This window comes from Sturnira hondurensis, unplaced genomic scaffold (assembly GCF_014824575.4).
Source record: "Sturnira hondurensis isolate 20B ecotype Veracruz unplaced genomic scaffold, ASM1482457v3 Scaffold0007036, whole genome shotgun sequence".
NCBI classification, from domain to species: Eukaryota; Metazoa; Chordata; class Mammalia; order Chiroptera; family Phyllostomidae; genus Sturnira; species Sturnira hondurensis.
Window position 1 is genome coordinate 4,598,913 of NW_028079667.1, and position 24,839 is coordinate 4,623,751.

The 24,839-nt window shown below is 36.3% G+C and overlaps 1 protein-coding gene and 1 pseudogene across 2 annotated transcripts in view; one reads left to right on the forward strand and one right to left on the reverse strand.

Moving 5' to 3' along the window:
- CFAP299 (cilia and flagella associated protein 299) overlaps positions 1-24,839 on the forward strand; it is a 515,701-nt gene that overhangs the window by 410,229 nt on the left and 80,633 nt on the right. The gene's annotated exons all lie outside the window — the stretch shown is intronic.
- LOC118990462 (uncharacterized) lies at positions 5,923-6,091 on the reverse strand (annotated as a pseudogene).

The following is a 24,839-nucleotide window of genomic DNA, read 5'->3' on the forward strand; positions in this document are numbered from 1 at the left end:
AAATTTTTAAACAATGCTTCCCTTTGAAATAGGAATTGAGCTAGGGTTGAGGTGGGGATGTAAAACTGCCATGGATCATTTTTTCCAATATGCCATTTTTATAATATTTGTGAGATTATGTAAAGTAGCAAATAGTTTAATATTTAATATTAATTTATTAATCATTTATTATTAATTATTTTAATAATTAAATATTTCTAAATATTTAATATTTGTAAAGTAGCAAAAATATTTTGCTACTTTCCAAAGATAACTCTATCAAACAAATCATTTTAACCCAGAAAAAAATTACTATATATGCAAACATAAAACTTCTATTTGACAAACCACTTCTACAAATCAACTTGTAAAATCAATGGTTTGGTTAAAGTCCTTCAGAATTTGAGAATACTTTTTTTAAATTGCCCTCTTTGGAATAATAATTCATATAAAATACATGGGAAACTTTCCCAGCACCAACTCACCCTGCACATGATTTATAAATGTATATAGATAAGACTCTTCTAAATCTAGAACCAACATGTAAGCTATAAGAAAGATAAAATAAAATGTAGAGTTTACAATAAGTCTGGGAAAAATGATAAAAAATACTTTTTTAGCAGTAAAAAAGTGTCTTCAGCAGTAAAGGAAATGAATTTTTCTAATTCAAAAAATGGCGTAATGAAACTATTTCAATTTGAAAGCAGGTGCTTTCAATATGATCATTCTTTTCCCTGACACAGCAGAAATCAAGACACCTTCTGGTATCAATTGTTTCCACAAAGAGCTTTTTTTCCAACCTTAGTAGAATGTGTACTATCAGCCAAGACACTGTTTTGGTCTTTATGTAGGCTATGTATCTCAGTGAAGCTTAATAGAGTTTTGCCATGTATATCATTCATAAATTGAGTAAATGGGAATCCATTTCTTTTGTTCTTATCAAGGGAGCAATTGATAAATTCAGGAGAAGAATGACTCTAGACTATTGATGACGCTCTTCAGACCCTTGACAATAATGGAGACTGTAATTTTCAGCAGGGACCCATTAGGATAATTGACACTCTAGTACTCTGCTTGTTATCCATATATAGTGAAAAATGCACTATATATTTACTTATGGACTTGCAGTTGTTTGAAAAAATTCAGCTATCAAAATGATTCTTCAGAAAATATCCTTGTTCATACATGTTAGTGCAGATTTATAATTTCCTTAGGGTATGGTTCTCAGTATAGAATTCCTGGAGTAAAGGACGTGCACCAATTTAAGTTTCTTAGTGCTTAATTTTCCTTCAGAAAGATTACACTAATTTGGAAAACAGACATGTCTGAGAGTATGTACTATACTTGGAAGATACCTTTTATTAAACTATATATCTTGTTTCAGTTTGTATTTTTTCACAAGTGAGATTAAATATTTTTCCCATCTATTGGTAATTTGTGATTTTGTTTGATGAGCTACATATTGATTTGCTGGGCCATGTTTTTAATCAGATTAAATGTAATTTTCTTATTAAATTAAAGAATTCACTGTATTTTAAGAATATAATATACAGTATACTAATGTAAGAGCTAATAAATAAGTGATAATATAACTGACATTGAAATGCTTATAGTCTGTATATTTTATAACTATGAATATATGAATAAATAAATTAAAATTGATTTGTTTTATGATATTAATGTGAAGAATCTAAAATTACATTACAAATGCAACTACCTCAATGTGGTCTTCTAGATACCAAAACACAACCTAGATTTCCTTAGTATTGTTTCTTATACCATCATGCAATTTTTCTTCACAGAGATTAACAGAGAATATAACTATGTATTCATCTGTGTGGATATTTAATAAAATAAAAAGTCATTTAATTCCGCTAGACTGAAAACTTTATGAGAGCAGGGATCATCAATAATTTGCATGTAAGACAAATCTGGTATAGAGTATGTAACTAGAATTATTTCTAGTTCAAAAACATTTTTGTAGGTAGATTTATATTTTTCCCAACTTTTCTTTACCTCTTAATTTTATCTATATTTTAAAAAATAAAGGTTAAAAAAACTTTTTATGATGAAATGGTTTTCTCATTATGACTTTGGTGGTGTGCTCAGTATGTTTTTTCACCATCTCAACATTTTTTTGTGCCATTATTTTCTTCTAGTGCTTTTTATAATTTTTCTATTATATATTATTCAGGTTTAATATATATGCAATGTATGTCAATTTTAGAAAGCAACCCTTTTTAAAAGTTTTTCTTTTGTTTGGTTCCAAATAGTTTTCCAAGAGCTTTTAAAAAAAAATAAACAGTTCTTTCAGTGCTGTTTTGAAACACTACTCTTTTTATTTTGTATGTGCTGAGGTCTGTTATATTATGTTTGGTTCCATTGCTCAATCTGACAACATTTTGGCTATTAGTAGAATAGTGAAGTTCAGCCACACATGCTTCATTATTCTTCTCTTTAGCATTTCATTAGATTCTCTTACATTCTTTCAAGGGAACATAAGGAACTGTTTTATCAAATTCCCTTCACCCACCAAAAAGGGGAAAAAAGGAAAAGAAAGTCTAGATGTTCAATAATTTACTGAAATTGGAAAAAACACAGATCAAAGAGAACTATCACAATAGACATTTAGAAAGACTTGACACATGGAACTAAAAATAGTGAGTTGTCATATTAAAATATCCCTAGGACCATAGAAATGTACCATTTACCACAAAATTATTGTTAGTCCTTCAAACAATAAGCATGAAGGAAGTCAGAAATAACTAAATTACAAGATAGAGAAAGACAAATACTGTATGATCTTATTTACATATGAAATATTAAAAAGTCAAACTCATAAAGCAGGGGCTAGGGAAGAGGGATGGGGAGGTGTTGGTCAAAGGATAGAAAATTGGAGTTAGGTATGATAAATAAGTCTAGAGATCTAATGTATAGGCATGATGACTATATTTAATAATACTGTACTGATACTAGATATGCTAAGAAAGTAGACTGCATGAGCTCTCATCAGAAAAAAAAGGAAAATATGTGAGATGATATATTAATTAGCTTGACTGTAGTAATCATTTCACTGTGTGTTTGTGCATAAAACCAGTATGTTTCACACCTTAAATATGTATTATTTTTATTTAATTAAAAACAGTGACCTAGTAGTGGCTGGTTTAGGATTGGTTTAGGTTCATCAAAAGCTTGTTCCACCAAAGCAAACAGGAATATATATATATATATATTTTTAATATATTTTATTGATTATACCATTACAGTTGTTCTATTCCCCCCTTCATTCCCCTCCACCCGCACACTCCCTCCCCCACCCTTCTCCCCCCTTAGTTTATAACCACGTGTCTCAACTTCTTTAGATTCTATATTTCCCCCACTATTCTCGCCCTCCCCCCTATCTATTTTCTACCTACCATCTATGCTATTTTCTGTGCCTTCTCCCCCTTCTCCTCCTCCCACCCCCCTGTTTCTAACCCTCCATGTGTTCTTCATTTCTATGGTTCCACTCCTGATCTAGCTGTCCTCTTGGTTTGCTTTTGTTTTAGGTGTGGTTGTTAATACCTGTGTGTTTGTTGTCCTTTCACTGTTGATATTTTTCATCATCTCTTTCTTATATAAGTCCCTTTAGCATTTCATATAATAAGGGCTTGTTGATGATGAACTCCTTGAACTTGACCTTGTCTGAGAAGCACTTTATCTGTCCTTCCATTCTAAATGAAAGTTTTGCTGGATAAAGCAATCTTGGCTGTAGGTCTTTGGATTTCATGACTTGGAATACTTCTTTCCAGCCCCTTCTTGCCTGTAAGGTCTCTTTTGAGAAATCCGCTGACAGTCTGATGGGTACTCCTTTGTAGGTGACTGTCCCCTTATCCCTTGCTGCTTCTAGGATTCTCTCCTTCATTTTGGTCTTGGCTAATGTAATTATGATGTGCCTTGGTGTGTTCCTTCTTGGGTCCAACTTCTTTGGCACTCTCTGAGCTTCCTGGATTTCCTGGAAGTCTATTTCCTTTGCCAGACTGGGGAAGTTCTCCTTTATTATTTGTTCAAATAAGTTTTCCACTCGTGGCTGTTTCTTTCCCCCTTCTGGTACCCCTATAATCCGGATGTTGGAACGTTTAAAGATGTCCTGGAGGTTCCTAAGCCTCTCCTCATTTTGTTGAATTCTCATTTCTTCATTCCTTTCTGGTGGGATGTTTTGTTCTTCCTTCTGGTCCATTCCATTGATTTGAGTCCCGTTTTCCTTTCCATCCAGGAAACAGGAATATATACCATCCTGGCAAATGGTGGTTGATGTACCATCTACTCTCTCTGTCTCTGCCCCGCCCTCATACTTTCCTTTGACTATTCTAAAATGAGGTCCTTTTACCCACTCTTTTAAATATAGCTTATGATGTCATCATGCTCTCAGGTCAACTGAGGTAAATGAAAGCCATTAACTAAAAATTGTAAAAGAAAGGAGAAAGACCTAAATATCTGAAGTACATCAAAGCAAGGTAAGCTGAGAGGTTCTCTCTCAACATGCAATGGCATGTAGGGGCGGGGATTGGTAATACTTCAACTTCACGGTGTTTTAAGCTGGGTTTGCAAAGTGTATATGTATAACTCAGAGTGACACAGATGCTGCTTAGAAGAACTGGTGAACATGGAGGGATAGAATTTTCTTTGATTTAAGTATATTAGGAAGTCATTGTAGGTGAAATTGATTTAACAGGTGACAAGAGAAAGCTGGAAGTGATAACATTTGAGCAATCAATGCTCAGCTAGAAGGAGAAGCCACGTAGGATTTATAAGGGCTTTGACTAGGCAACATAGAATTCAAAGTATAAATATGACTTGTTTGTGAGCTTTAGAAAAGTCGCTGAAGATTTGTAGGAGAGCCTCAGTGTAAAAAAACTGCCTAAAAGTTCCAGTCTTATCAAGGGAATACAGGCAACCTAGGACTTTTGGTTAGGTGTGTTACAAGTGTGTTCATTGAAGGGAAAGATCAACTGATAGGTTTGGGAGACTGTCAAGAGAATGGAACCAGACAAAAGTTATACTATTGAGTTAACCATGCCCACAAAAAATGTTTTTAGGTCAGATAAGCCAGGTAGATGGTCAAGTAGAACTTGATTTCTAAATAATTGAAAAGGAAAAGTAAAACTCTAATTGGTAAAGAAGAGGGAATTTTTTTTTATTTATCTTTAGAGGGGAAGGAGAGAGGGAGAGAAACATCAATGTATGGTTGCCTTTTGTGAGTCCCCTGCTGGGAACCTGTAGGGAACCAGCCTGCAACCCAGGCATGTGCCCTGACTGGGAATCGAACCGCAATCCTCTGGTTCGCAGGCTCGTGCTCAATCCACTGAGCTACGCCAGCCAGGGCAAGAAGAAGGAATTAATAGTACAGCTTAGTAAGAATAGTATAGGAGCAATAGAAATTATTCATTTCTAGGCTACAAGATGATTTCTGTGAACACAGACGTTAATCATTTCTATTTACTAAACAGAAACAGTTTATCGGCAAACATCCCAACTCAAAAAATATTAAAAAAGCACAACAACCATTTTTTAGCTTGAGTAAGTACTATGATTGTCTTAATATAAAACTAACAAAAACAAATACAATGATGTTGTCAACATCATGCTCCTACTATTTATAGACCTTTAAAAAGGCATCCTTTTCATGGATAGTCAAACAGGAGTTTACCCAAGATTAACTCCCAAACTCCAAAATTCTAGAAAAAGTTCTTGAGAACCAGCTACAAATTCTTAGAAAACAGTCCTTCCTTTTTCTTTCCCCCATCTTTTTTTTCCTTTTTAACATCCCAATAGTTTGAGAAGTAATGAGAATTATAAACAAAAGTGGCCAAAAGAAATATTAGAAAAATAAGAAAGCTTGACACAAATAAGGCTTTCCTTGACTTCTAAGCATATCTTTAATATAATGTGGATCTATATTTTAGTAAATTCATACTTTATCAATTATAAACAGAGGTATAATTATTACAGCATATTGTATATAACACTATAATGGCTTATGATGATATAGTATGATTGTTAATTCACATGTGACTCTTTCAGATAAGAACAGATACTACACTTGATCTTAGCCAAAGGGCCAAGAAGTGATAAATGTGGCTCTTTCTAATGAGAATAAAATCCAGGCATCAATGCTTTCATTCTATCATTGAGCCAGTATTTATTAAATTTCTACTCTATGAGGAACTGTTCCAGACACAGGAGACACAAGAAAGAAAAATGAAACAGTGAAAAGCTTTGCCCTTGTGAGACTTAAAATAAAAAAGAGATCAGACCAAAGCTAGAAATTAATGAAAAAAGAATCAGATCAGGAGATAAATACCATGATGATAATAGAGAAATGCACAACTACATTTGTAGAACAGGAAGTTGGGGGCAGATGCTCTGTGTGTTCGAGGAAAAATAGCAAAGCCAGCAGTGCTGGAGCAGAGTGAGGGCGGGTGTGGGGTGCAGTGTGAAGGCGGGGAGGGGAGGAGGAGCTAGCCTTAAAGGTGATCACAGCAGTTTTTAGCAGAGGAATAATGAGAGATGACTTATATTTTTAAAGGGTCCCTCTGGTTGCTCTAGGTCAGGTGGAAGGTGGGCAGAGGGTGCAAAGATTGTTGTCTTCGTGTCACTGCCTTGTCTGCTGTTGCCTACCACACAGTGCAGGCTCCATCAGTGCTCCCTGTGTCAGTGAGTGCATGAGCAGATGAGATGTTTAAGACTGATTATATATAGACTTCATGAATATAACAAATAACAACTTCTCTAATGATATAAGCTATCATTTTGAATAATATAGGTCATTAGACAGAGAAAAAATTTTCATCACTGAGAATCAGTTCGAAGATTTCCAGGGTAGTTATCAGGGTGGTTACAGAGAAAGTTGGTGAAGATGGTTGCAGAACTGATTTATCATAAGACACTTGTGCCCAGTAACTTCTACAGATGAGCACTTCCTTCAGCAGCAATTGGAGATATTAAACTTGATATACTTTACTATGAGTGAGCCTAAGAAGTAAACCAGAGGTCTTCCCACGTATTAAGTGGTGTTTCGAAACTCATCACATGACGTTCTTGATAAGAAAGCTGTGTTCTTATTCTTGGGTCATGGTAAATGTAAACTGAAAAGGAAAAGGTTTCAAATTTTAAAAGATGTTTGTTTCTGTTTAGTCAACTATAAGTAATAGATTTGAAAAACAAAATAGTCCAACATCATGAAAATGAGTCCTAACACCTTTAATAGTACTCCCCCTTTCTCCATTTTTGGAAAACAAATTATGCAAACAAACTTCTAAAGGAGAGAAATGTCTCAGAACCGAGCAGAGGATGTGTTCTTCTGGGAAGAGCTAAAATGGAAAAGCAGCGCACCTGCCTCCAGCTGGGCCCCCTCCACCTATCTCACACTGCCCCGCCATGTGAAGTCTGGGCCAAGTCAAACAAGGAGCAATTTTAAAGTAGCACCTAAAGAGAAACTCAGGCAGAGTTTGCTAGCAAAACCCCAGACCATAAAAGATCCTGCTGCACAGGCTTTATTTTCATTTCCTTGACCCATTTGCAGAGAGTTGCTACTGATGGCCGGCTTGGCCTCCCTGTACACAGCATCCCAATAATAAACAGAGGCCAGCTGACACCCAGAGACACCTGCAGAACACTCACAGTGCAGGATTGTTCATCCGAGGGGAAACGGTTTGCCTGGGGGGGGGGGGCGGTGGATGGGTAGCCATCCACTGGCTCAGCACACACACACACAAACACACACACCCCTGAAAGAAGTTTCCCGAGGACCCTCCTGACGGCCCGTGGACTGCCAAGAGAGCTAATAGAGAAGGACCGCTGACTGTGGGGAGCAAGGTGTGAAAAGGCCTCTGTATGCTGTCATCCCCTTGTATCCCAAGTATCTGGACTTGCTGAAATTAATTTTGCAAAGTTTGAGAGAAACTGCTTGCAAACCCTTATACCAAGACTTGAAGGCGTGGAGCTTATTATTCCAGTTTCTCAGGATCCAACTTCTTATTTATTCATAAATTACATATTTGCCAATGAAAATACTTTGTGGAAGCTCTGATCAAGCAGGTGCATTCAAGTAACCTGAAAAGCCTTCACTAACATTTGAAAACTTTTCAGAACTGGGTTTCTTGGAATTGACAACAAAGGGCTTTTTTTCCTTCCATGAATTCAAGTTTGAAATATTTTTAATAATTCAGGAAATAATTTATGTTGGTAATGGATCAATAGAGATATATGTAATAACATTTATCATTTTATGAAAGTAACTAATTTCAAATATGTTTAAATATGGTAATTAACATGTTTCAGGACACTGTTTGTTATTTTCTTTCTTTTTTTTAATTTAATTATTGTTCAAGTACAGTTTTCTGTCTTTTACTCCCATCCTAGCCCACCCCCCCCCAGTACTCCCCACCTCCCTCCCATTTCCACCCCCCTTAGTTTTTGTCCATGTGTCCTTTATACTTGTTCCTGTAAATCCTTCCCCTTTTTCCCTGAAATTCCCTCCCCTCTCCCCTCTGGTCCCTGTCAGCCTGTTCTCTATTTCAGTGTCTTTGGTTATATTTTGCTTGTTGTTTGTTTTGTTGTTTAGGTTCCTGTTAAAGGTGAGATCATATGGTATTTGTCTTTCACTTCCTGGCTTGTTATTTTTAATATTCGATATACTCAGTGTTTTTGGTTAATGTTTGTAACAGGAGAAATGATGAAAACTGATTTTTATAATGCTAAAGATTCAAAAACTTAGGGTTCGATCTACTTATAATATTTTTGACTGGATAAGTTCTATGAGAGAGCATAAAAATGGAAAAACAGTAACCTGAACCCAGCCGTGGCTGGAGTGGCTCAGTTGGTGGTACATCCTCCTGCAAACTCCCAGGTTGCTGGTCAGGTTTCTTTTGTCAGGGCACATGCCTAGGTTGTGGGTTTAGTCCTTGGTCGAGGCACATATGAAATGCAACCAATTAATGTTTCTCTCTCATATCGATGTTCTTCCTCCTTTTTTCCTCTCTCTACATCTCTATCTAAAATCAAAATAAAGAATAGAGAAAATGAATAGAATAGAATAGAATAGAATAGAATAGAATAGAATAGAACCCAAAGATTTAATATAACATAACTAATGGCCACATAAGATGAAGGCAGAGTTAGCATGGAAATTAGATTGCAAACTTCTAATACAATATGATCTTTCTGGAGCATTGTGCAGTCTATCTTGTGCATGTCTTTCTTCTGAATTTGTCAACGATACAGTGATCTTCTGCAAGAGAAATTGGTAAAAAAAATATGCGTACTACCTGTCTGGTGTGGCTCAGTGGATTGAGTGCCAGCCTGTGAACCAAAGGATCACTGCTTTGATTCCCAGTCCGGCACATGCCTGAGCTTCGGGCCAGCTCCCTAGTAGGGGGCATAGGAGAGGCAACCACACATTGAAGTTTCTTTCCCTCTCTTTCTCCCTCTCTTCCCCTCTCTCTGGAAAGAAATAAATAAAATCTTTAAAAAGAAAGAAAATGGGTACAATCTTTAAAATTGTTTACAAACTCCAGTATATTGAAATCTTTTGTTTATATCAAGTCTTAGGGATAATCCAAACCATTCTTGGACAAGAGAGAAAACACCAGCTGTGATTTAAATAGCAATGTAGTTGACCTGAAGCTGGAAAAAAGCCAGTTTTTCTTAAAAAAAACCCTCCACCTGGACCTACTTAGCACCCCTTCCTTTGCCGTAACCCTAAACGCATGCCCTTGGACTCCCAGGGGACAGGAATAAAACCTGTAGAAAGCAAGAGGCTTAGTCTTAGTTTGTGTTGGCAAGATTGTCCCAAGGCACTTCTATTTCCTGCCTCACCTTAGCTTTTGGCCCTTCACCTGCCTCCCATACCTCAGCTCTTTGCTCCAACAGGCAAATGAAAGTCAGTATAGCCAATAGTCACTGTATATATCAATAAATCAGAAATGATAAAATTTCTCCCATACTGCCTTTTTATTGTTTCTTTTTTTAAATTTATTTAATTATTTTTCAAGTACAGTTTTCTGTCTATTACTCCCATCCCATCCCACCCCCCGTGCTCCGCCCCCTTTCCCATTTCCACCCTTCTCAGTTGTTGTCCATGTATCCTTTATATATGTTCCTCTAAATCCCTCCCCTATTTCCCCTGAAATTTCCTCCCCTCTCCCCCCTGGTCACTACCAGCCTGTTCTCTATTTCAGTGTCTTTGGTTATATTTTGCTTGCTTGTTTGTTTTGTTGTTTAGCTTCCTGTTAAAGGTGAGATCACATGGTATTTGTCCTTCAACACCTGGCTTATTTCACTCAGCATAATGCTTTTCCAGTTCCATCCATGTTGTTGCAAAAGGTAAGAGCTCCTTCTTCCTTTCTGTGGCATAGAATTCCATTGTGTATATGTACCATAGTTTTTTGATCCATTCATTTACTGATGGGCACCTAGGTTGCTTCCAACTCTTGCACCATACACCAAAATAAATTCAAGGTGGATAAAAGACTTAAATATAAGCCATGACACCATTAAAGTCCTAGAGGAGAACATTGGCAGAAAAATATCAGATATTTCACATAGCAACATTTTTACTGATATGTCCCCTAGAGCAAGAAATATAAAGGAAAGAATAAACAAATGGGATCTCATCAAAATTAAAAGCTTCTGTGCAGCTAAAGAAAACAGTATTAAAATAAAAAGACAACCAACTGTATGGGAAAACATATTTGCCAATGATACTTTTATTGTTTTTATGAAGAAATCCTAGCCCTGGCTGGTGTAGCTTAGTGGATTGAGTGCGGGCCTGCGAACCACATGATTGCGGTTCGATTCCCAGGCAGGGCACATGCCTGGGTTGCAGGCCAGTTCCCAGCAGGGGACTCACTAGAAGCAACTATACATTGATATTCCTCTCCTTCTCTCCTTCCCTTCTCCTCTAAAGATAAATAAAATCCTTAAAAAAAGAAATCCAAAGGATATACTGGAGGCCTTCTTTCATGGCATGTAATCATAACACTTTAAATAGTAAACATAGGTGCATTGGTTCAACTATTTTAAAATAAAGTCTGTGTTCATATTATTCAGAATGCTTATCCTTAAATAGAGACACTGTTATTCTACATCCAGCAGCTAAAATATAGACATTTAAGCTCCTTGAGAATACCCAGAAACTTTGTTATGCATTCATTCATTAATTCATTTACTCAACAAATATTAATTCTAATAGCTTACACTGACTGCATATCTCTTACCTGGGTCTGCTTATAAGGCATAGATTAAATCATTTAAGTTTGGCAGCAATGCATAGCATAAGTACTGTTATTATTTCCTTTTTCTAGTTTGGGAAACTTAGATTGAAAGAGATTAAGTAACTTGCCCAGTTACCCAGCTAAGAAGTTGTAGAATTAATATTTGAATAAAGCCTCTTGCAAAAATATTAATTATGGGAAATAGGCCCAAAGTGTACAAGAGTTCATTGTACAAAGGTTTGCTCCAGAGGCTAGAGGGAAGAGAGAGTGGGGAGTTATTGTTTAATGGATGTAGAGTGTGTTTTGTAGGATGAGAAGAAATTTGGAGATGGGCAGTGATGATGGTTGCACACCAATATGAGTATATGTGACACTACTGAACTGCACACTTAAAAGTGATTCAGAGGGCACATTTTATGTTCTATGTATTTTACAACAAAAAGTGAACAAAAAGACACTAACATAGTCATCCAGCTCTTCTAGGATATGCTTATTCTATTTGTATAGACTTTCATCAACATTTAAAATATGTTATAGTATTCTCAGTTGTCAAATACTATATGTGAGTACCATCCAGACCCCCGTATCTCAGCATAAAAAGCTCTAAATGAATAAATAATGACAGTAAAATATGACGTGCATTGTGAAGAGTCATGTCCACAGAAAAGTGATGAAGCCCAACCCAAGAGGGAAGCATAAGCATCCAGAGGAAGGTAAAGAGGATGCAGAAAAGATGCAGAAAATGGTACGTGTTTTAGGCCAAAAGAATACATGTATGGACAGAGACCCACAAGGAAAAGTACATTCCAGGAATGAAAAGTGTTCAGAAATTAAAGTGTAGAGAGGAGGTATATCAAGAGACAAGACTAGAGGCTTGGGTAGGAATAGAATGAAGAGGATCTTATAAGTTATGTCAGCAAGCTCAGACTTTATCTCAAGGTAAGAAGTCAGCCATTGGAAGAGTTGAGTTAGGGGTAGGCATGTGAGATGTCTCTAACTACAGCCAGAAGGAACAAGCCTGAGAACAAGGAACTCAGTTCATTGTACCAGTCCAGATAAGAGATGATACAGGCCTGACTAGGGTACTGGCCATGAGAATAGGTGCAAGTGGACAATATTTGAGCTAATTAAGAAGTGGAAGAGTAAAAAAATAGTGAGTACTTAAGGGAAGAGGAAGGAGTTAAGAATGATAATAATAGCTGACTTTTTAGTAATGCTCATCACAGTCCAGGGATTGCATTAAGCACTTCACATAAATCATCTCATATAATTCTCACAATCGTCTACAAGGTATTTACAACTGTAGAAATGCTGGGTAACATGTCTTATGTTGCCCGGGTAAGAAGTAGCAGAAATGGGTTTGCAATCAAAGACTATTTACTCCCAAACCCATGCTTATCCCCACTCCCTAAATAGTCTCTTTTCAACAGGGTAGGTGCTATGACCATTTACAGAAGAAAAATGGGAGAGAATATATTGGAGAAGGAGGTCAATATAATGACAATATTCTTCAAACACATTAGTGGGAATGGATGTTATATGTAATTTATTAATTTCATGATAAAAATATTGAAAGATGTTTTATTATTTCTCTTAAGTTAAACAATTGGGTCAACTATTAAAAGCATTTAATAATAAATAGCAAAAGTAAGTTCCTTAGCCCAGTTATAAATCACAATCACCAGTAGAATTTTTAAATCTAGGCATGTCTGGACTTCGCCCCATGTAGTAAACAGCATGTGGACCGGGTATGTGCGTTTTTCTAAAATGCTTCTCAGAAAAACCCCAGACCTGCAAGCCACCATTCTATGAAGTTAATGGTACTGTTTCTCAAAATGGGAGAACAAGACTGCTGGCGTTAGGAATTCTGGAAGAGGTACTTATTGAAATGCAAATTCTAGGCCTATTCCTGTGCTTTTGAATCAGAATCTGTGGCTTTGTGTCCCTTGAAAATGTGCATGTTAACTAGCTTCCCAAGTGACAGTTAACTACAATAAAATTGTTATGATAAATATCACAACTATTGTGTGGTATTCATCTGCATTCATATTATAGAGGTGTTTCAATAATAAAAGCTATGCCATTAGTCTTCCAAATATGTGACATTGATACCATCCTTCGAGGACATACCATTTTAGCATCTAATAATTTTCTCTTCCTTTCTGTTAACTGTTTAAAACATAATACTTTTCTTATCATTCCCCAAACTGTCACTATTTTATAAAAGAAAATGCAGATCCTTGAATCAGCAGGAACTGGTACTTGTCGACAGTGCTCCAAACAATTTTGCACGTCACAACTGTAGTACATCCACTTATAAATCTAGTCCTTTGCAAGGTCACGGGAGCTGTTTACAAATAAGATTCCCATGGAAAATATGTCAGGTTTATTTTTCTGTGTCAGGACACTGAGCACAGCATGAATGAATTTTCACTCCTTTGATACTTTAAAATATTTGTTTTTTAATGCTCATGGACTTTAAATCTCCCCTGGAGCTGGCATCCCACGCATCTATTAGTTAAGGCTGCCATGTGCCATGGTGCAGGAGGTTCACTGCACAACTCCAGGGGGCACCATCCTTATTGTGGTTTAGGAGGGCAATTCTCAAAGCCAGTAATTATAGCCCAAGGGAATCTTAAGTTCCTAAATTAAGTTTTCTTTTACTATTTCCTATTACATCACATTGGAAAACATGCTCATTACTCAAAATGGTACATGTGCATTTGTTGACTAAAATAACTTAAAAGTACTTGGTAAATAAAAGCAAGACATGTATTCACCAAAATCAACATTTGGCAATTGTGTTCAGAAAAAAAATTAGACTGTGGCAGCTGGTTACAAAAATTGTTTACATAATTTTCAAAACCATTGCATTTTAAAATAAATACCAAGTTCTGATTTTTCCTTTATTTGAGTTTAATTTAAAATGTAAAGATATCAGGTTGTTAATTTTAATCTTGACTGTTTATTTTTTTCTTAAAAATACCTCTATTCAGATTGCTCTGTAATTAGTTCCCTACTAAGAAGTTTAGAAAAACATGTTATCATGTCTAAATCTGTTACAAAACTTTCAAGACAAATGATGAAAACAGAATGCAGTTAAAATCTTTGTGTACTTTGCATTTCTTGGCAAGTAAAAAGTAAAATTTGAACCTTAGTTAGATTTTCTTCTTTGGGCTGAAGTGATATTATTCTTTTTTCAAACTGAATTTGTTGGGATGACATTGGTTCACAGAACTTGTCAAACAGACAGGTTTCCAGTGCACAACTCAAGAAATCATCTGCACACTGCATTGTGTGCCCATGAATCGCCCGGAGCAAAGTCTCTTCCTGTCCCCATTTAAATATTGGATAATTTTTAATTCACTTCCAAAGCAGTAGTGTTTGTTTTCACAAAAGCTGAGGTCCCACTTACAAAATGTATTTTCTATTACAAAAAGATCTGTTATGATAATTAATTAAATGTTTTTAATCAGAGATTCAATATAAATATAGCTATTTTACATTTACACTGAAAGCAAGAAAATAGTGTATCTCAAACATTTCAAGAAATTTGACATAATTGTTATCATTTAGAGACATCTAGTTTAAAAACTAATTCTTAAAAAATAAAATCAGCTGTTTATCTTTTAGTTCTGATTTGTTTTGCTTTTTTAAATCTTCTACGCCAAGTGTTGTAGAAGAGTATGAATGCAAAATATGCATAACTGGAAGAGAGTATTGCATTTATCTTTTAGGAGTTTACAATAATTATGTTTTCTTAACCATATGCTTTAACAATATTTTACTTTACTCATTTAGCATGTGATTATGAAAATCAAATTTTGCAGTATATACTGAACAGAGTAACCAAAAGTGGGTTGAATATTTCAGGTAATAAATGGCACAATTTATAGCCCATAAACCTATTTTATTAAGTACTATCATTTTAATTTCAGAGTGTTGTAGTAAAATATAGTAATGTTTTTAAACCTGAAAATACATCGAATATTGAAGGTTAAAATCAATACTTGCTTATTGGTGGACCAAGAACCCATGAGGCCCCCCTAACATTCATGTAGTCCTCTTCAACTACCTGCTTCATTGTTAGTTGATAACATTATCAATAGTTTTGTAAGGAAAGGAGAGAAATATCACGTACTGAATTTGTTGTGAGCCACACAGTGTGTGAGGCCAGTACTTTTTTGAAATCAAGAGAGGAAGAAGAGGGAAAATGTGAATGAGACAATTTTGCTACCACTGGGGAGCACTACTAATCTCAATATGGAAATAACATGATGTTATTGACTAAAAGTATACTTGGGGATTTTTCTCTATATTTCATACTTCCATTCTGATTCCCCCCTGATCTGTCTGGCTGCTTGATTACTGGAGATATTTTAATGAATATAGAATTTCCAAAGCAACCAAATAGCAAAACGATGCTGCACAGACTCCTGTCTGTGCTTTGCTCTAATGAAGGAGCAGCGTCCTTTGTACGTATGAAATAAGGTCTGGTCTCTCAGCATGGACATCACTCCCACAACAACATACATGATAACTTCATTTTAACCTTCTCAGTGAAATCCAAGAATTACTTTTTGGCCCATACTAGAGTAAGAAATGAAAGCTGGCAGAGAACATCCCAAATTGGGGCATGCTGCACAGTAGAATGAAATGATAGGTTCACAAGTAGAGAGGAGGTAAAGGTAAAGCTCCTTTGGGCATTTCAGACAGGAAATAGTGCTGTTTGTTAACTCTATGTGCATTTGTAGAAGCTGAATGCTCAGTTCTCCGATGCTTTTTGTCTTTACTTTCCCTCAAACTGCAAGTATATTCCCAGTTTATTAAAATTACCTAGCATGCAGTGCGCATATGCTAATGGATGGACTGGTGAGCAGTCTCTCGCTTGTGATTGTGGATGATGCCAAGTGAACTGGCGATGACTGGCAGAAAAACTGACCACAGGCCAGGTGTGCAAGGAGGGCCGTAGCCTCCACATCAGTGAAGTGCCCCCCTACCTCTTGGTTATCATGAGGGTTGCTTGAGACCACAAAAGGGTTTCAGGAGGCACTTCCTGGCACCTCAGCTTTGGTGCTAGGAAGGAATAGTTGCTAGGACTGCTATGTTACTGTCAGTGCTATAGCTGCTAAGAACTGATGCGAGGCCAAGGAGTTTTGAAAGCTCTGAATTTAATGACAAGAAGGATTTTTACTAAGTATGTCCAGTATGATTATGCCACTTTTCTACTGAACAATTCAGTGGCTCCCTTATGCTGGTTTCTTCTGCGGTGTACTAGGACAGAGGAAGAGATGCTAATACTCAGAGCACAGGTGTAATGGATCTATGCCCGTTGTATTGGACTCACAAATTACACTAATTTGGGTAGTCATTTCACAGAGCCATTCATATCAGATTTCTTGTATAGCAGGAGCCAGACTTCGTGGAATATTTTCATTGAGCCTGGAGCTTGCCATCTCTACTTAGGTAAGGGAGAGACTCGTATCTCTGGGCAGCAGACAAATACCTACAGGAATAATTTCAGAGAGCAGTGACAATTTCACTCCATATAGCTCTAGCTTTCTTCTCTCATTCTGGGAATTTGTTCATTAGAACTAAACACTTTTGTTCTTGTAGATTAAAACTTTATTTTTAAAATTATAATGGTTGTGACAAAGTCTTATATGCTGCCTATCCTCTTACTCCATGCCTTCCTTCATTGCCAGTCACCTTGTCCAGTCACTCATGGATCTATCACAATGTATGGCTTTCAAATATTCCCTATGCATTGCTTTTCAAATTTTAATGTATGCATAAATCTCCTGTAGAATCTCATTAAATTCAAATTCTACTTTAGTAGGTAGGTACATAATTTTTTAAACTAAGTACAACTCAGAATAGCACCCAGATTTTAAAAAAATTGTTATTACCAACATACCAGATATCGACTGTAGTGGGCTGAACGATAGTCCCCCAAAACATTAGGTTGTAAGATGTTCTAGATAGAACTATATTAAGCTCTGGAAGTGAAAATGATTGTCCTGGATTATCCAGGTGATCCCTGAACACCATCACAAGTGCTAGACAGACGGAGGGAGGTTGGCCACACGAAGAAGAAGGGCGCATGAAGACAGAGGCAGGGGCTGGAGTGATGTGGCCACAAGCCAAGGAATGTCGAGCCTCCAGAGAAGACCTGCCAACACCTTCATTTGGACTTCTAGCCTTCGGGACATAGGGAGAATAAACCGTTGCTTTTAGGGGTGATTTTCACTGCAATTATAGGAAACTAATATACCAGCTGTAATTCCTTTTAAATAAAACATCCCCCATCCTTCAGTGTCATTAAATCTCATCTCCTTCTTTGCGAACACTTTTTAGAATCTGAAGGAGATGGGCAGAGATTCCCTTGTATGATATCTTCATAAATGCTGTATGACATAACTTGCTCACTTTTCTCATATTACTTTTAAATTTTAGATACATTTGCATATTTAACACTGAGATGTTTCTGTATCTCAGTGACTGCTTCTGTTTACTTAATTCATTAACTGTTGCAATTCTTTAATTAGCTCAGCACTTTTGCACAAGCCAGTGTATAATTAATTACAGCATTTAATTCTTGTAAATAATTCCTGGTTGTAACTAACATCTGAATAACTTCATTCTAATATCAAAGTAAAGTAAGCAATCTAAATTTTTGTTGTTTATTGTTTTCTATCCTGCTTATAACAAATTACTACAGAGCCAGAAGCATAAAACAAAACAATGTATTATCTCACAATCTGTAGGTGGTCTTACCAGAGGTGGGTCTTACCAGGATAAAATCAAAGTGTCCTTTCAGCAGACTTGTGGAGATAACCCTTCATAGCTTCTGGAGGTTGCCCACATTCCTTGGCTCATGTCCCCGTTTCCTCTAGTCTCAAAGCAGCAGTGTTTCTTCTATCTGAACAGTAGCCACATCCTCTCCCTGATCATAGCTGACAAAGGTTTTGTTCTCTTAAGGACCCTTGTACTTATATTGGGCTGACTCAAACTATCTGGCATAATCTCTCCGTCTCTGGGTCCTTAACCTTAATCACAAATTCAGAGTCCCTTTGCATGTAAGGTGATGTATTCACAGGTTCCACATATTAAGGTATGGACATCTTTGGGTGAGCCTTTATATGTCTGCCATATTTGCTACAGACTTTCTACTTCTACAATCCAATTTTGATGATGTAAGAGGTTTTAATATCTCCTATTACTTTTAGAAAACAAAACAGCTTTTTAAATTTTTTTATTTTAACTTATTTTCTAAAGTCATCCAGTTAATGAAAAGTTTTTACTTAAACCAGTGATTATTCATCTTTTTTTTTGCCTTTGTAGAATGTCAAATACAATTCTACAATTTTGAGAAGCATTATTAGGATAGCTGTTATACTGAAATTATTGTTTTTCCTAAATTAAAGATACATAATAATTTTTTAAACTATAGTCACTATGCTGTCCATAACATCCCCAGAACTTGTTTATGTTATAGCTGGAAGTTTTTACCTTCTGATGACCTTCACCCATTTTACCCACCCCAACTCCCTACCTCTGGCAACCACCTATCTGTTCTGTTTCTATGAATATGATTTTCCTAGATTCTACATATAGTGAGAGTTGACATTATTTGTCTTTCTGTCTGACTTACCATAATGCCCTCGAGATTCATCCATGTTGTCACAAATGGCTGGATTTTTTGTGTGTGTAGCTGAATATACATATATATGTGTATGTCCATGTAGATGTATGTCCATGTATATGTATATGCATGTGTGTGTATCACATTTTCCTTATCTGTTTATCCATCAGTGGACACGTAGGTTGTTTCTGCATCTGGTGCTGTGAATAATGATGCAGTGAACATCACAGTGCAAGTATCTTTTTAAGAGAGTGACTTTGTTTCCCTTAGATGCGTGCCCAGAAGTAGAATTGCTGGATGATATTATAGTTCTATAATTAGGTAGAATTTTTTATGGAATTTATTGGGGTGACATTGGTTAATAAAATTACATAGGTTTCAGGTATGCAATTTTACAGTACATCATCTGTATATTGTGTTGTGTGTTCATCACCCCAAGTCATGTCTCCTTCCATCACCATTTATCTACTCTTTACCCTCTTCTGCCTCCCTACCCCCTTTTCCTCTGGTAATCACTCTTGTCTTTGTCTATGAGGGTTTTTTTTTTTTTTTTTGCTTAATCCTTCTACTTTTTTCACTCAACCCCCCAAAATCTATTGGATACTTGCATATTTTTGAGAAAATGTCTATTCAGTTCCTCTGCTCATATTTTAAATACATTTCCCCATTGAATTATATAATTTCTTTATATATTTTGAATATTCACCACTTATGAGATATACAGTTTGCAAATATTTTCTCCCATTCTGTAAGTTGTCTTTTTTTATTGTTTCGCTTGCTGTGCAAAAGTTTTTGTGGTTTGATGTAGTTCCACTTGTTTATTTTGCTTTCATTGCCTTTTTTTTTTAAGACTCAAATCCAGTGAAATCATTGCTAAGACAGGTGTCAAGGAGCTTACCCCTGTTTTCTTCTACAAGTTTTCTGACTTTGGGTCTCACATTTAAGTCTTTAATCCATTTTGAGTTGATTTTTGTCTATGGTGTAAGATTGGGTTCTGGTTTTATTCTTTTGCATGTGGCTGACAGTTTATGGCAGAGACTATCTTTTCTCCATTGGGATGATATCATTGGGTTCTGTATTATAATTGCCTATATATGTCTGAGTCTATTTCTGGGCTCTCCATTCTGTTCATTTGCCTATAATTCATTTTTAATTATTTAAACTTCATTTTGACCAAGTTACCGATTTATTTTTTAACATATTAACTGGATATGTTGCCTAAACAAAAGAGAAAATCATCAGACTCTTATCTCCTGTTTTTTTTAGATATGTGGACACTTTTGCCTGTATCAGGTTCACAAATACATGAAACCCTATTAAATCCCTGCCTTCCAGTGAGCCTGTCTTGATCATTCCAACCACACTGATATGGTTCTTCTTCCAAAAACTTAAACTGCTTATTTAGTGTCTTGTTCAGGTGGTGCATGTGATGTGAACTGCACTGAATTATTCATTACTTTTATATCAATGAACATTTTTTGCAAGTGAATTGTGAAATGCTTGGTGGCAAAAGAAATCTTTATTTTTTTATATTCCTTTTGTACTTAGCATTACTGCTCTGCCTGTTGTAGGTAATTAGAGTGCATTTGCTGACTCCTTGGCAGTATCACATCCTCATCCTCATTATCATTATCAGCATCATCAGTGAGCATTTACTGAGGAAATGGCAGATCATTATCTAGAACAACAAAGAATGTCCTCAGAAATGCTTAGCACGTAGTTTTCTTGCATCATTCGCAAGAAAGAAAATACTGTCTCTTGTATTGGTGAAGTTATGGGCCAGTTATGAGCACAAAAGAGCTGTGAGAGCTACTGGGATGGAAAAATCAAGACGCCTGTGTCGCACTCTCTCAGACCTTCGCTAGCATGCTGACTCCATGTCAGCCAAGTCGTCTTAGGCTTTCATCTGTTCCCTCATCTTCAAAATCGCCACTGTAGCTGTTTGTTTCCCATGTAAAGCCCTGGGATATCCTGCAGGTAAAATGAGAAAATTAAAGACAATTCACTTTACAAAGTCAAATTCCTTATAAAAACCAACTTCTATTCATGACTATCTTATAATTACATTCTCAGATATAAATTCTAAAGGCGATACATGGTTTTTAAAAGATATTCTCTATGGGATTCCCATATTAAAAATCTCCCTGAGTATGTTTCAAGATAATAAGAGTCCCTCTCTGCTTTGCAGAGCTGCCCTAAAGCAACTCACTAACCTTTCTTGCTTCTGAAATCTTGAAGTTCCTGGGAAATGTCCAGGAAATGAACATGACCCCAGCAAGGAAAAACCAAGCCCTCTCTGAAGCCTAATACATCTGGACTGTGACTGTTGTCCTCACTCTCCTGATGACAAAACTACCTTACAAGATCGTTTTAAGTTGCAAATGAGTTTTTGTGTGAAAACCCTATGCAAAGGCTGGTTTTTAGGTGCTAAACTCAGGAAAATTAAAAATATTCATTTATTAATATTTGGTTTGTTGGTGTTAATTAAGCATATTTTCATGAAAAATTTACAAATTTGAGATCTCAAATTTGAGATTTGAATAACCCACATTCCAATTGCTATTTCTCATAATCAAAATATGTAACATACTAGATATGGTATAAGTTATTTTCTAATCTTCATTAATTAATAGGGTACAGCATTAACTACTCCTATAGCTGTATCTACCAAAAATACATGCTATTTTCATGAGTTTTTAAAATGCTCAAACAAATCATACAGAAAGGACATGAATGACTTGATATTTTAAACTGACATCAATATAAGTCAACATGTTGGTCTTTAAGATAAAAAATGCTACTGGGTTATTTGGGCATAATTGTCATAGTTAATAATAGAAGTGTTTTAAATGGGTCGGTAACAAAGATAAAAGATAAACACACATTTATTTTTTTTAATTTTGAGATTACAATTTAGTATTTTCACATTACCCTAAAACCACATCCTGCATATTTTGGGTTTCAGAGAGTTTAGGATTAAGAGAAGTTCTTTTTATCTAATGCTTATTCTCAGAGTTTGCTTTGATTATTTTTCTCTAGCATGATACACGAGAGTTTTGAGTTCTTTAAAGATCCTCTGAACTTATGAGCAAAGGAAGATGAGGATTAAGATGATCTTATTTTTATTTAGTATTTACTAAGCACCTAAATTATTCCAGAATTTGTGGAAAACACCAAACTAAAATAGCCTCAGAAATGTTTTTCTCAGATATTTAGATTTAGATGCCTAACCAATGCTGCCATCTTCCTCTTATAGATGAGAAAATTGAGTCACAAAAAGCTAATGTTGTTTATCTCTAGCCATACGGCTGGCTGATGACAGAACCAGGCATAGACCCTGAGGTTTTCACTCCCTCCCACTCATTATTCTTGCTACTACACCCATCTGCCACTCATGACAACTAAATGTTTCCAAGAAGGATAAATATGTAATTTTACATTAGACTATAAGAACAATTGAGGGCAAGGATGGTGTCTTATTACCCATGCAATAGCAATAGGTCTTTATAAATACATGCTGAATAATTGAGCTGCTGGCTGGTGCTCATCTCACCCTATAATATGGTGTAGGAATTAGTGCATCTTCTTTGAGCAATGTAAGCATTTAAAAAAAATTTTTAATTGTAATTGTTGTTCAAGTACAGTTTTCTCTCCTTTAATGCCATCCCAGCCCTCCCCTCCTCCCTCCCATCTCCACCCCCCATGTTATTGTCCATGTGTCCTATTACTAGTTCCTTCATCTTAACTGAAACCTAGCTGTTCGATTAGCCTCAATTTTGTGGTTTCACTGGCAATAAAGGTCACAAACTCCTTTTAGAAAGAAGTAACCTCTAGGGCTCTGGTCTTGAAAAACCTAGTGTTCCGAGTGACCGTGCAAAGCTTCCTGTGCAAATGTTATTTTCCAGTCCCCCAAGCTGATGTTTCAACACACGCCGACTGTATTGTTACACTGCCCAGGTGAGCAGACAAGTCCAAATAGGCACAGCAGTTTGTATCACAATAGGGTCCATTAACAAGGTTTTTGGAAGCCAATTAAGTAATTGAAAAATTACAAAATTACACTGAGTAATGTAAATTATATCTATGATTTATATCTAATGTAAATTAGATAATTAAATCATGTAAATTATATAATTGATTTATATTTAAATCAGTTATCTTTTGATTTAAATCCAAAAATAAGATTTGATCTCTAAACAACTCTAACTTGTTTGATAACAATGTCCCCCAATAAGAAGTACCTTAAGACAATAATCTAGGCAAATGGGTACCCTCTTTTAAAATGAGGTTTTTCTGCCAAACCCCAAAGTATACCCATGGTAAGCTAAGTTAAAGCACATGAAGGATACATTTTTGTCTATACCATATTTTGTCTAAGTGATCAAAGACACTTGAAATAGATTAAGAAGCCTACTTGTGTTCTTTTTTGAAAAAAAATGTATTTCTTGATTTTTAGAGGGAGTAGAAGAGGGAGAGAAACATCAATATGTTGCCTCTCATACACACCCAACTGGGGGCCTGGCTCAAAACCAAAGCATGTGACCTAAACAGAACCAGTGACCTTTTGGTTTGCCCAACCCATTAAGCCACACAACCAGGGCTTGTGTCCTTTTCACCCAAGCCCTCTTCTGAGTCTTTGTTTAACAGATTAATAAGAAAGTTTTGGCAAGAAAACAAGCCAAAATTTCTAAGGCCAAGAGAAAATAAGCCTAATCTGTTCACCCCAATTTTAGTGTGCAAACAAGGGGGGAAAAGTGCATGCCCCTGGCATCTCTGCTAGACACATATCCTAGAACCTGCTTTCTGGGGGTGGTATAAGGAAGATGGCTGCTGGGTGTGGGAGAGCTAGGAGACTTCAACTGGATCTTCCTCTAGACAGAAACTATGCATTACCCATAGATGAGAAGAGGCTGCAGCCTGTTGTTGGGCAATATTCCTGTTTCTGAGTTCTAGTCCTGCTCCACCGCCTACTACATGGGTGAACTTGACCAAGCTGTTTACTTATAATATCCTAGACTTTGGGGAACAGATGACACCTCTTTTCTTTCCCATATCACTGGTTGATCCCTCCAGCCGTTCCTCACTGTCAGAATGGTAGAGCGACAGTAGTGTGTAATAGCGAGGAACGTGGGCTCAAGAATCAGACAAGTTTTTCTTCTAATTCCAGCTGTCACCTAGAGCTCTAACTTTGGAAAACTACTTCTTATAAGTCACAGTTTTCTAATTAGTAAAACAGAGGTGATATGTGTGTTTGCTTAGTAAGTTCACTGTGTGTGTTAGATAAAATAATGTATGTACAGTATTTAGCACAATGCATGACCCAGTTTGATAAATATTAGATCTTAATTACAATGGCCAGGGCTTCAGAGCTTAAAAGGGATGTGGGAAGAGAAGGCCATTCAGTCAGCTATAAACTCAGACTCAGGGTCACCTCAGGCACCTAAATATAGGTAAGGCAGCCCACATCCTTAGGCTGTCCCTGCAGGTATTGCCAACAAAAACCTTCAAGTGGTCATGAAGGTTCACTAGTCTGAAATGTTCATTCCCCTCTGACTTCTTGCAGCAGTGGGTAGTGGGTAAGGTTTGAGGATCTGGGATATTCTTACTAAATCCAATCGTACTGTCATTTCTTTCACCAAATGTAGGTTAAATGCCAACATACTGCCTAAACATGAATCAACAGAATTTATGTTTATTGTGCTCATATTGGTTGCAGCAGTCCTCCAGTCCTGAAGTATTAGGACAAAATCTTCACCCAACTTGTGTATTTCAGTCTTCTTCTCTGTTCTAGCTTCCATTCTTATCACAGCACACTGTCTTCTCCAGTAGACTTCAAATTCTCCAGTGATGTCTTTAAACTGAGTATACATCCATGGTATTCTTGAATAAAACTACTCAATGATTTTCTACTGCATTTAAATCAGATGGAAAGCCATTCTTAGAACTGAGTTGGTCTATAG